The following is a 13,452-nucleotide window of genomic DNA, read 5'->3' on the forward strand; positions in this document are numbered from 1 at the left end:
AGAGACGGGGTTTCACCATGTTGACCAGGATGGTCTCGATCTCTTGACCTCGTGATCCACCCGCCTCGGCCTCCCAAAGTGCTGGGATTACAGGCTTGAGCCACCGCGCCCGGCCTCATATTTTTATTTTTGAGATGGAGTCTTGCTCTGGCTCCCAGGGTGTAGTGCAGTGGTGTGATCCCGGCTCATTGCAACCTCTGCCCCCTGGGCTCAAGCAATTCTTCCGCCTCAGCCTCCCAAGTAACTGGGATTATAGGTGCTTACCACCATGCCCAGCTAATTTTTGTATTTTAGTAGAGACAGGATTTCACCATGTTGGTCAGGCTGGTCTTGAACTCCTGACCTCAAGTGATCCACCCGCCTTACCCTCCCAAAGTGCTGGGAATACAGGCATGAGCCACTGCGCCCAGCCTGTATTTATTTTTAGAGATGAGGTCTTGCTGTGTTGCCTAGGCTGGTCTCAAACTTCTGGCCTCGAGGGATCCTCCTGCCTCAGCCTTCTCGTATAGCTGGGAATACAGACATGAGCCACTGTGCCCCCATTCTACCTTCTATCTCAATGAATTTGACTACTCTATGTATCTTACGTAAGTGGAATCATATAATTTTTGTCTTTTTGTGACTGGCTTATTTCACTTAGCATGGTCTTCAAAGTTTATTCATGTTGCAACGTGTCAGAATCTCATTCCTTTTTAAGGCGAAATAATATCCCAGAACCTTACTTGCTTACTTACTCATTTACTTATGAGATGGAGTCTCTGTTGCCAGGCTGTAGTACAGTGGCACGATCTTGGCTTACTGCAGCCCTGCCTCCTGGGTTCTAGCGATTCTCCTGCCTCAGCCTCCTAAGGAACTGGGACTACAGGTGCCTGCCACCACTCCTGGCTAATTTTTGTATTTTTAGTAGAGACAGAGTTTCACCATGTTGGCCAGGCTGGTCTGAAACTCCTGACTTCAGGTGATCCACCCACCTTGACCTCCCAAAGTGCTGGGATTATAGGTGTGAGCCACCTTGCCTGGCCAATTTATTTTAAAAACTTGTCTGTGAAATTTAAAAAATCTGAAAATTACTTGTCAACACCATGCCCTGGATGCACTAATCTTTTACTGATTGATTCCTTTAATAAGTATTGGTTGGCTGGGTGGGGTGGCTCACGCCTATAATTCCAACACTTTGGCAGGCCAAGGCAGGCAGATTGCCTGAGCTCAGGAGACCAGCCTGGGCAACACAGTGAAATCCTGTCTCTACTAAAACACAAAAAATTAGCCGAGCGTGGCGGCATGCATCTGTAGTCCCAGCTACTTGGGAGGCCGAGGCAGGAGAACTGCTTGAACCTAGGAGGCGGAGATTGCAGTTAGCCAAGATTGTGTCACTACACTCTAGCCTGGGCGATAGAGTGAGACTCTGTTTAAAAAAGTATTTGTTGCACTTCATATACACTGATGCTGTGCTGGATGCTGTTGGTGATACATAAATGGCCAGTTCTTAGGCCCTGCCTGGGTTTGTGATTTATGATGGGAGGGAAAGCTTCACTTACCAAGGTAAAGGTTGGGCAAAAGATAGGGTATTCGTTGAGCCTCGAAGAATGGAGAAAGTTTATGTATGACTTCCCATTGTTTAGATTTGTTTTGTTTTATGTATTTATTTTTCATATCCTAGGCCATGGCGCAGACCATTGTTTAGATTTAGAAACTGTCAGTAGCACTTGTGTTTTTAAAATTAACTTATTAAAAAAAATTCTGCAGAAGGCAAACAACAGCTGGAGCTGCTGTTGGATATATTGGAAATGATAAGTTTTTATACTAGATAACAAATGGGCTTGGCTTCTAGATGAGGTTAAAACCTTAGTAAGTTTGTTTGTTTCTTCATTCTTTTTTTTTTTTTTTTGAGACAAGAGTCTCACTCTGTCACCCAGGCTGGAATGCAGTGGTGCAGCTTCAGCTCACTGCAGTCTCCACCTCTCAGGTTTAAGGGATTCTTCTGTCTCAGCCTCCTGAGTAGCTAGGACTACAGGTTTATGCCACTACACCCAGCTAATTTTTGTGTTTTTAGTAGAGATGGGGTTTCACCATATTGGCCAGGCTGGTCTCGAACTCCTGACCTCGTGATCTGTCCTCCTCAGCCTCCCGAGTACTGGGATTACAGGTGTGAGCCACCGCGCCCGGCTGTTTCTTCATTCTTTTTTTTTTTTTTTTTTTTTTTTTTTTTTTTTTTGAGACAGAGTTTTGCTCTTGTTACCCAGGCTGGAGTGCAATGGCACGATCTCGGCTCACCGCAACCTCCGCCTCCCGGGTTCAGGCAATTCTCCTGCCTCAGCCTCCTGAGTAGCTGGGATTACAGGCACGCGCCACCATGCACAGCTAATGTTTTGTATTTTTAGTAGAGACGGGGTTTCACCATGTTGACCAGGATGGTCTCGATCTCTTGACCTCGTGATCCACCCGCCTCGGCCTCTCACAGTGCTGGGATTACAGGCTTGAGCCACCGCGCCCGGCTGTTTCTTCATTCTTAATGCCCAACAGAGCTACATAAAAACAGCCCTTGTAATACAATAATTTGACAGCAATAGAAAATACCAGCAGAAAAATTTGTTACTTAACCTAAGGCATGGTCAGGTTTAGTCTTACTTGAGAGCTTGACACAGTCTAGTTAGTTAGCAACCAGCTTCTTTGTTTAGCTTCTCTGGAATAGAGGAGAAACAGACGTTGGGAGACAATCAGTAAGCTACCAGGTTTCTTTTTTTTTTTTTTTTAATATATTTTATTGCACTTTAGGTTCTGGGGTACATGTGAAGAACATGCAGGATTGTTGCCTAGGTACATGCATAGCAATGTGGTTTGCTACCTCCATCCCCATCACCTATATCTGGCATTTCTCCCCATGTTATCTCTCCCCTACTCCCTACCTCCCACTGTCCCTCCCCGAGTCCCCCCATAGCAGACCTCAGTGTGTGATGCTCCCCTCTCTGTGTCCATGTGTTCTCATTGTTCAGTACCCGCCTATGAGTGAGAACATGCAGTGTTTGATTTTCTGTTCTTGTGTCAGTTTGCTGAGAATGATGGTTTCCAGGTTCATCCATGTCCCTACAAAGGACATGAGCTCATCGTTTTTTATGGCTGTATAGTATTCCATGGTGTATATATGCCACATTTTCCCTGTCCAGTCTATCATCGATGGGCATTTGGGTTGGTTCCAAGTCTTTGCTATTGTAAACAGTGCTGCAGTGAACATACATGTGCATGTGTCTTTATAATAGAACGATTTATAATCCTTTGGATATATACCCAGTAATGGGTTGCTAGGTCAAATGGAATTTCAATTTCTAGGTCCTTGAGGAATCGCCACACTGTCTTCCACAATGGTTGAAGTACTTTACACTACCAACAACAATGTAAAACTGTTCCTATTTCTCCACATCCTCTCCAGCATCTGTTGTCTCCAGATTTTTTAATGAGTACCATTCCAACTGGCATGAGATGGTATTTCAATGTAATTTTGATTTGCATTTCTCTGATGACCCGTGGTGATGAGCATTTTTTCATATGCTTGTTGGCCTCATATATGTTTTCTTTTGAAAAGTGTCTGTTCATGAATTTGCATGTCATCCTTTTGCAGGGGCCATGCTAATTTCTCTGTATGGTTCCAATTTAGTATTCGTGCTGCCAAAGCAAGCACCAGCTTTCTTTTCTTTATTTCCTGTCTGCTTTCCTGAGGCAGGCCCACTATCATACCCACCCACAAATCAAATGTGGAGCATGGAGGAAATTCCTGTTGACTAGAGGCAGTGGTGTAGGCTGAATGAAAGTGAATGGTGGGAGTGAAAACTGTAACTGCCTGGTTACAGAGAAAGCAGCGTCAAAATCAGTGCTGGGGCTGAGCGTGGTGGCTGATTCCTGTAATCCCAGCACTTTGGGAGGCTGAGGCAGGTGGATCACCTGATGTCAGTAGTTCGAGACCAGCCTGGCCAACAAGGCAAAACACTCCAGCCTGGGTGACAGAGCGAGATTCTATCTCAAAAAAAAAAAAAAGAAAGAAAAAAAATTAGTGCTGGGCACTGATTATAATTATCTATTGTGAGGATGATTGTGAGGGTAGGCAGAACTTTTCTGACATTTCAGAAGACTGGCTAGCTTGTTGTTGTTATTTTTTGAGATGGAGTAATTTTTGCTCTGTCGCCCAGGCTGGAATGCAATGGCGTGATCTCAGCTCATTGCAATCTTTGTCTCCCAAGTTCAAGCCATTCTTCTGCCTCACAGCCTCCCAGGTAGCTGGGACTGCAGGCATGCACCACCACACTCATCTAATTTTTTTTTTGTATTTTTAGTAGAGACGGGGTTTCATCATGCTGGCCAGGCTAGTCTCAAACTCCTGACCTCAAGTGATCCACCCACCTCGGCCTCCTAAAGTGCTGGATTTACAGGTGTGAGCCACCACGCCTGGTTAGAAGGCTGGCTAGCTTAATGAAGAACTGGACATGGGAAAGTTACAAATGTGCAATTACTAAAAATACATGCTGATCAGAACTGTCACCTAGCCCATGCTTAATACATCTATTTTGGGCCCTCTTTGCCACTGCCAAGACTCTAATCTCTCACAACTGCTGAGTTTGCTTCTTAACCTTAACTGACAAGCCTGCTTTTCTTATTTCCCTTCATGAGTTAGGATAAAAATTCAGTTATTTTTCTGTGCTGAGGTGGATGAGCAGTTAAGCCCTTTATTTACCTTTGGTTATTTACCATTTCTGCCAATCTCTTTTGCATAGTTACTTGCCTCAAGTGGAAGTGACTAAATGTCAGTACTTGTTAACTTGTGAAGGAACCCAAGAAATCCTTTATTCTTCATGAGTTGAGATATGAATCTGGAGGAACTGCAAGCTCTGCGGGCCTAGAGCCCAATAAACGTTATTGGTGTGGCTGCTAGCATATTATGTAGCCTCTCAGTTCATAAACCAGCTGTGAATGTCTGTTAGCTTTTGGTTACCCAGCAAAGGAGAGGGGAAAACCATGTTCTTGCTCGTTTGAGTATTGTGCCCAATCGTTAGCTGTATATTCTGAGCACATTTTACTAGTCTAAGTTGTTAGAATCCATGCGCCATATTAGAACTGAAGCTACCAAAAGTTATTTATTCGGATGCAAATTCTCAGGACTATCATGGGCATTAGTTCATGGTAGCTAGTGCTGCAGCAGTCAAATGGAGACAGGTGGTGTAGTGGAAATAATGGCTTTAGAGTCACATCTGGAGTTCAGGCCTGAATTATCCTCTTAACCAGTTTCCTCAAGTGTAAAATAGAAATACATCCACTAATACCATCTAATTTCTGGGGTTATTGTGAGAATTTTTTTAGGTTATATTTACATGAATAGAACTTGGGGCTAGGCACAGAGACTCATGCCTGTAATCCCAGCACTTTGGGAGGCTGAGGTGGGGGGATCACTTGAGGTCAGGAGTTTGAGACCAGCCTGGCCAATATGGTGAAACCCTGTCTCTTACTAAAAATGCAAAAATTAGCTGGGCATAGTGGTAGGCGCCTGTAATCCCAGCTACTTGGGAGGCTGAGGCAGGAGCATCGCTTGTTACTAATAATTTTTTGAGTTTAGATTGAACCTTTAATGATCTGTTGAGGTAATCTAGCATATAATTTAAAAATCTATTTAATCCACTTAAAAATATTTTAGGGGTTTGCTCACTAGCTCATACCTGTAATCTCGGCGCTTTGGGAGGCTGAGGCAGGAGGATCTCTTAAGGCCAGAAGTTTGACACCAGCCTGGGCAATATATCAAGACTCCGTCTCTACAAAAAAAAATAAAGAAAATTAGCCAGATGTGATGGCATGCTCCTGTAGTCCCAGCCACTCAGGAGGCTGAAGTGGCAGTGAGCTATAATCATGCCACTGCACTCTAGCCTGGGGTACAGAACAAGACCTTGTTTCTCCTTCTCCCTGTGTCTATATATATATATGTGTATATTTAGTACTTTTTTTTTTTAGATGGAATCTTGCTTTGTCACCCAGGCTAGAGTACAGTGGCGTGATCTCAGCTCACTGCACCCTCTGCCTTCTGGGTTCAAGCGATTCTCTTGCCTTAGCTTCCTGAGTAGCTGGGATTACAGTAGCTGCCACCTCGCCCAGCTAATTTTTGTATTTTTGGTAGAGACGGGGTTTCACCATGTTGGCAAGGCTGGTCTCAAACTCCTGACCTCAAGTGATCTGCCTGCCTCAGCCTCCCAGAGTGCTGGGATTACAGGTGTGAGCCATAGTGCCCAGCCTATTTAGTACTTTTAAAAATAGACTTTACTTTTTAGAGGAGTTTTTGGTTCACAGCAAAATTGATTATAAAATACAGAGTTCCCAGCTGGGCACGGTGGCTCACACCTGTAATCCCAGCACTTTTGGGAGGCTGAGGTGGGCGGATTATGAGGTCAAGAGATCAAGACCATCTTGACTAACATGGTGAAACCCCATCTCTACTAAAAATAAAAAAAATTAGCTGGGCGTGGTGGCATGCACCCGTAGTCCTAGCTACTCGGGAGGCTGAGGCAGGAGAATTGGTTGAACCTGGGAGGCGGAGGTCACAGTGAGCTGTGAACATGCCATTGCACTCCAGCCTGGGTGAGAGCAAGACTTCATCTCAAAAAAACAAAACAAAACAAAATACAGAGTTCCCATTTGTCCCCTGCCTCCACAGGCAATCTCCCCCACTGTCAGCATCCTGAACACTGTGGTACATTTGTTTTAATTGGTGAGCCCACCATGGCACATGATTATCACCCAAAACTTGTACTTTACATCAGAGTTCTCTCTTGCTGATGTATTTTCTATGGATTGGAGAAATGTATCCACCATTATAGTATCAGACAGAGTAGTTCCACTGCCCAAAAAATCATGTACCTATTCATCGCACCCTCTCCACTCACCCCCAACAACCACTGATCTACTCTCTCCCTAGTTTTGCCTTTTCCAGAATGTTATCTAGTTGGAATCATACAGTATGTGGCCTTTTCAGGTTGGCTTCTTTCAGTTAGTAATATGCCTTAAAGTTCCTTCCATGGCTTGATTGAGTACTGAGTAATACTGCTTTGTGTGGTGTACCACACCTTATTTATCCATTCACCTACTGAAGGACATCATGGTTGCTTCCAAGATTTTGGCAGTTATGAATAAAGCTGCTATAAACATTCCTGTGCAGGTTTTTGTATGACTTAAGTTTCTAACTTTTTAGGGTAAATACCAAGAAGTATGATTGTGTTATCATAGGGTAAGAGTACATGTAGTTTTTTAAGAAAATGCCAAACTCTCTTCCAAAGTGGCTGTGTACCATTTTGCATTCTCCCCTGTGAGTGAATGAATTTCTGTTGCTCCACATCCTCACCAGCATTTGGTGGTGATCTCTGTTCTGGATTTTGTCTGTTCTAATAGGTGTTAAGTAGTGTTGTCTTGTTGTTTCATTTGCATTTCCCTGGTGACATATGATGTGGAACCTCTTTTTATATTTATTTACCGTCTGCATATGCTCTTATTTTTTATTTTTTGTTTTTTGTTTTTTTTGAGACGGAGTCTTGCTCTGTTGCCCAGGCTGGAGTGCAATGGCGCACTCTTGGCTCACTGCAACCGCTGCTTCCTGGGTTCAAGCAGTTCTCCTGCCTCAGCCTCCCAAGTAGCTGGGATTACAGGCATGCACCACCATGCCTGGCTAATTTTTGTGTTGTTAAGTAGAGACGGGGTTTCACCATGTTGGTCAGGCTGGTCTTGAACCCCTGACCTTCGCCTGCCTTAGCCTCCCAGAGTGCTGGGATTACAGTCATGAACCACCATGCCTGGCTTGTATATGTTCTTTTGAAAGTTATTTTTTGGAGACAGGGTCTTACTCTGTCACCCAGACTAGAGTGCTGTGGTGTGATCATACCTCACTGTAACTGAACTCCTGGGCTCAAGTGATCCTCCCACCCCAGCCTCCTGAGTAGCTGGTACTACAGGTACACACCACCACACTGGCTAATTTTTAAAAATTTTTTATAGATATGAGGTCTTGCTGTGTTGCCCAGACTGATGTCAGACCCCTGACCTCAGGCAGTCCTCCTGCCTCAGCCTTTCAAAGTGCTGGGATTACAAGTGTGAGCCACTGCTCCTGGCCCCATCTGTATATATTTCTTTGTGAAGTGTCTGTTCACATCTTACGCTCATTTTTTAATTGGGTTTTTTATTGTTGAATTTGAAATGTCTTTTGTATATTTTGGTTAAATCCTTTATCAGATAAGTCTTTTGAAAATACTTTTTTCCATCCTATGGCTTGCACTTCTCATTCTCTTGGTATTTAGCACATTTTAACTTACTTTCCATGGGAAAAAAGAAATCTAGTTATTGGAACTTTTTCTGCATATGTGTGTATCAGGGAGGGACAGAGAATAGGAGTAACATTTTCCAGTCTTACTAAATGGGCATTCTGCTTTCCTTCAAAAGTTAAGTAATTGTTATAGACAATCTTTTTTTTTGAGTTGGAGCTTCACTCTTGTCACCCAGTGGCACGATCTTGGTGATCTTGGCTCACTGCAACCTCTGCTTCCTGGGTTCGGGTGATTCTTCTGCCTCAGCCTCCCGAGTACCTGGGATTACAAGTGCCCACCACCACACCCGGCTACTTTTTGTATTTTTAGTGGAGATAGGGTTTCACCATGTTGGCCAGGCTGGTCTCGAACTCCTGACCTGAGGTGAGCCACCTGCCTTAACCTCCCAAAGTGCTGAGATTGCAGGCGTGAGCCACTGCACCTGGCCTTTTTTAAAGACAGGGTCTCACTCTGTTTCCCAGGTTGGCCTGCAGTGACACAATTACCACTGACTACAGCCTTGCAGCCTCGACCTCCCCCAGGCTCAGGTGATTCTCCTTCCTCAGCCTCCTGAGTGGGTGGGACTACAGGCATGTGCCACTATGCCTGGCTAAAGTTTTGTAGTTTTTGTAGAGATGGGGTTTTTCCATGTTGTCAGGCTGGTCTCAAACTCCGAGACTCAAGCAATCTGCTCACGTCAGCCTTCCAAAGTATAAATATTCTTTTTTTTTTTAAGATGAAGTCTTGCTCTGTTGCCCAGGCTGGAGTGCAGTGATGCAGTCTTGGCTGATTGCAACTTCCTCCTCCCAGGTTCAAGCGATTCTCCTGCCTCAGCCTTCCAAGTAGCTGGGTCTACCGGTGCCTGCCACCACGCCCAGCTGATTTTTGTACGTTTTTAGCAGAGACAGGGTTTCACCATTTTGACCAGGCTGGTCTCGAACTCCTGACTTTGTGATCTGCCACCTTGGCCTCAAAGTTCTGGGATTGCAGTCATGAGCCACCACACCCGGCCTTAGTTTTAGCATGTCACAACCACTAGGATGGAAAAATCACAAGTGTTATTGAGGATGTAGAAAAATTGGCTACTTCATACATTACTGGTGGGAATTCATAACGGTTCAGCTGCTGTGGAAGTTTGGTGGGTCCTGAGAAACTTAAACATAGAATTATGTTTGACCCAGCAGTTTCCCAGCCCTATTTAGGTATGTACTTAAAGGGATTGAAAAGCTCGTACTCAGACATTTGTAGAGGAATGTTCAGCACTGTTTACAATAACTAAAAGATAGAAACAACCAAATGTTAATCAGTAGAGAGTGGATAAACACATTGTGGCATATGGTGTATACATAAATTGGAATGTTATTCAGCTATAAGGAATGAGGTACTGATACATGCAACAATATGGATGAACCTTTCAAATGTGCTAAGTGAAAGATACAAAAGGTCACATATTTAGTGTACGATTCCATTTATATGACGTATGTAGAATAAGCAAATCCATAGATAGAACAAATTGATGGTTGCCAAAAAGTGGGAGGGTGGAGACAGGGAATAACTGCTAAATGGGTATAAGGTTTTATTTTGGGGATATTAAAGTATTTTGGCAGTAGATACAGGTGGTGATTTTACAACATTGTGAATACTAAATGCCACCGAATTGTTCACTTTAAAATGGTTAATTTTATGTTGTGAGTATTTCACTTCAAGTTTTAAAAGCTAGTTTTGTTGTTGTTTTGAGTCTCACTCTGTCGCGCAGACTGGAGTGCAGTGGTGTGATCTTGGCCCACTGCATCCTCTGCCTCTTGGGTTCAGGTGATTCTTTTGCCTCAGCCTCCCGAGTAGCTGTTATTACAGGCACGCACCACCATGCCCGGCTAATTTTTGTATTTCTAGTAGAAACTGGGTTTTACCTTGTTGGCCAGGCTGGTCTTGAACTCCTGACCTCAAGTGATCCACCCGCCCTAGCCTCCCAAAGTGCTGAGATTACAGGTGTGAGCCACTGCGTCCAGCAAGATCACAGTAATTTTTAGGAGTATTCACTTTAACATTTTCCCATTAGGGTAGTCTGTTACTAAATGACAACTTACAGCATTATAATTGCATGGATGAAAAGGCTTTGTTTTCTACATACTTCACTGGGCATTTGTTGTCAGCCTATTTCATTTTCCAAATGCTTTGAAGTACAGTTGAAAGATAAATGTATGCTTTCAAAACTTTCACTAGAAAAAAAAAATTAAAAAAAAAAGAAAAAGATAAATGTAGAGTCAGGTTTTATTTTTTAATTTAATTTTTTTTTTACTGCATTTTAGGTTTTGGGGTACATGTGAAGAACATGCAAGATTGTTGCATAGGTACACACGTAGAGTCAAGTTTTAAAAGTTTTAGAGTCACTATAAAAATGTGGTCACATTGGCTGGACGTGGTGGTTCATGCCTGTAATCCCAGCCCTTTGGGAGGCTAAGGTGGGCAGATCACCTGAGGTCAGGAGTTCGAAACCAGCCTGGCGAACATGGCAAAACCCTATCTCTACTAAAAATCCATAAAAATTAACCGGGCATGGTCATGGGTGCTGGTAATCCCAGCTACTTGGGAAGCTGAGGCAGGAGAATCTCGTGAACCTGGGAGGCTGAGGTCGCAGTTAGCTGAGATCACACAAGTGCACTCCTGCCTGGGCAACTTAGTGAGACTCCATCTCAAAAAAAAGAGACCTCATTAATTGCTCATCAGTGATGCTTTTTCCAGAGTAGGGCAGTCATTTTTTGTTTTGGTCTCTTAATGGTTGACAAAGGATTGTTTTTCTTTCAAACCACAGCCAACATCATAGAGAAAAGGGAATAAGAATAGTTGGTGGCTCAACACCTGTAATCCCAGAATTTTGGGAGGCCGAGGCACGTGGATCATTTGAAGTCAGGAGTTCGAGACCAGCTGGGCCAACATGGTGAAATACAGTCTCTACTAAAAATACAAAAAAAATGAACTGGCGTAGTGATTCATGCCTGTAGTCCTAGCTACTCAGGAGGCTGAGGCAGGAGAATAGCTGCATGAACCCAGAAGGTGGAGATTGCAGTAAGCCGAGATCACGCCACTGCACTCCAGCCTGGGCAACAGAGTGAAACTCCGTCACACAGAAAGAAAGAAAGAAAGAAAGAAAAAAAGAATAGCTTATAATTTTTAATTTTGATTTCCTTTAGACAAGGATTTTCGAGAGCTTACGTTAAATGTATATGAAACAGGTCAGTTAAAGATTTTAAAACATCGATGGAGATTTTCCAAGAATGGGCAGTTGTTCACTAAATTTAGCTCTTTTAAAAGTTACCTATTTAAAAGAAAGAGGAAAATATGATAGGATAATGACTTTTTAGTGACTGGTGAAAGAACACGTATTCATTAGTCTAGAAATAGCTTTTTCCTGACATTGCATTGTAGGAGGCATTTATAGAAGAAATTTTTAGATGTAAGGAATTTGAGTGGTATAATATTTTTAAATGTGGTTTGTAGAAGGCTCAAAATTCTTCATTTGGTCATTTATAATGTTTAATGGGGGTTTTAAAATTAAGTTTATTTTATTTTATTTTATTTTATTTTCAGACAGTGTCATTCTGATGCCCAGGCTGGAGTGCATTGGCACAGTCTTGACTCACTGCAACCTCCACCTCCCAGGCTCAAGTGATTCTCCTGCCTCAGCCTCCCAAGTAGTTGGGATTATAGGCATGCACCACCACACCTGGTTAATTTCTGTATTGTTATTAGAGACAGGGTTTCACGATGTTGGCCAGGCTGATCTCAAACTCCTGACCTTAGTTGATCCACCTTCCTCAGCCTCCAAAAGTGCTGGGATTACAGGCGTGAGCCACCATATTTGGCTTAGGTTTATTCTTGAATAGTCAATACATTATTCAGAATTTGAAAGGAACAAGTGGAATGCAGTGGAAATTCTCCTTCCCATGCTTGTCTTTCCTAGTCACTTAGGCACTCACTTTCTTTCCCCATAGGCAACCAGTGTTATCAGTTTCTTACAATTCCTATAATAGGTGTTTTGAGTATATGAGATTTATTTATATTGCGTAGCGTGGTGGCTGGTACCACTGATCTCAGCCACTCTGGAGGCTGAGGTGGTAGGATCACTTCAGCCCAGGAGTCTGAGGCTGCAGTGAGCCATAATCGCACCACTGCACTGCAGCCTGGGTGACTAAGCGAGACCATGTGTCTTCAAAAAAAAAAAATTATTTATATTAATTTGCTATATTGTTGGAATAATTGAAACATATTGGTCCACTGTGGACTCTCCACATTTATGTCTGTTCATTCTGTGAGTCTTAGAGCAATGGGTTGTCTCAGGTACAGAAACTCTTAGCCAAGAATTCTCAATCTGAATGCAGTTGTTACCTAGCTTTTTCTATGATTTCTTGTGATAACGCCTGATCTTCCAACTATCTTTCTATCTTAATTTTCTCCTATATAGTTAATGTTTTGTTCCTGGCTCGCCATATGATTGGCTCTTTTTTTTCGTTCTCATTTTTGCCAGAATGATAAACTTGAATTAGTACATCTGTGAAGAGCTGTTTGTGTCCTGTCTACTCTCTGGTTATTGCTCCTCTGCCCAGCCCTAGCCCTGGCCCCACTGTGAGGCACGACTTTCATATCTCATGGCTCTTAGCTGGGCATCTGGCCAGGCCATCGTGGTTTACGATCCATTGGTATAAAGTAAAAATTTCTTCTTTACTTTAAAAAATTCCTCATAATAAGCACTTGATTGTGCTTATGTCTGAAATTAGTATTTTAATACTAACCTGTAAAAATTTTCTGTGACTCCTTTGAAATAATAAACCATAGGATGGAGTTAGGAACCCATTATAACAGTAACAAAAAAGAATAAGCTTAAGACATGAATAAGGTCTATGCAGATAAAACTTTTTAAATGTTATTGAGAAAACTTGAAAAGGTACCATGCTCTTAAGTAGGAAGGTTCAACATCATGTTAATTCTTGTAAATTAATCTATAAATTCAACTTGATTCTTACAGAAATTATAAGGGGTATCTGTGTGTTTGTGTGTGTGTGTGTGTGTGTGTGTGTGTGTGTGTGTGTGTGTGTGTGTGTGTAAACCACTCATACAGTTTCTGAGTTCAATT

At 42.8% G+C, this 13,452-nt stretch overlaps 1 protein-coding gene and 1 pseudogene across 1 annotated transcript in view; one reads left to right on the plus strand and one right to left on the minus strand.

Annotated features, from left to right (window-relative positions):
* Nucleotides 1–13,452, plus strand: part of NUDT3 (nudix hydrolase 3) — a 127,893-nt gene that overhangs the window by 28,942 nt on the left and 85,499 nt on the right. The gene's annotated exons all lie outside the window — the stretch shown is intronic.
* LOC119470218 lies at nucleotides 3,576–3,676 on the minus strand (annotated as a pseudogene).

The sequence above is a fragment of the Cebus imitator genome, unplaced genomic scaffold, assembly GCF_001604975.1.
Source record: "Cebus imitator isolate Cc_AM_T3 unplaced genomic scaffold, Cebus_imitator-1.0 Scaffold24, whole genome shotgun sequence".
Taxonomy (NCBI): domain Eukaryota; kingdom Metazoa; phylum Chordata; class Mammalia; order Primates; family Cebidae; genus Cebus; species Cebus imitator.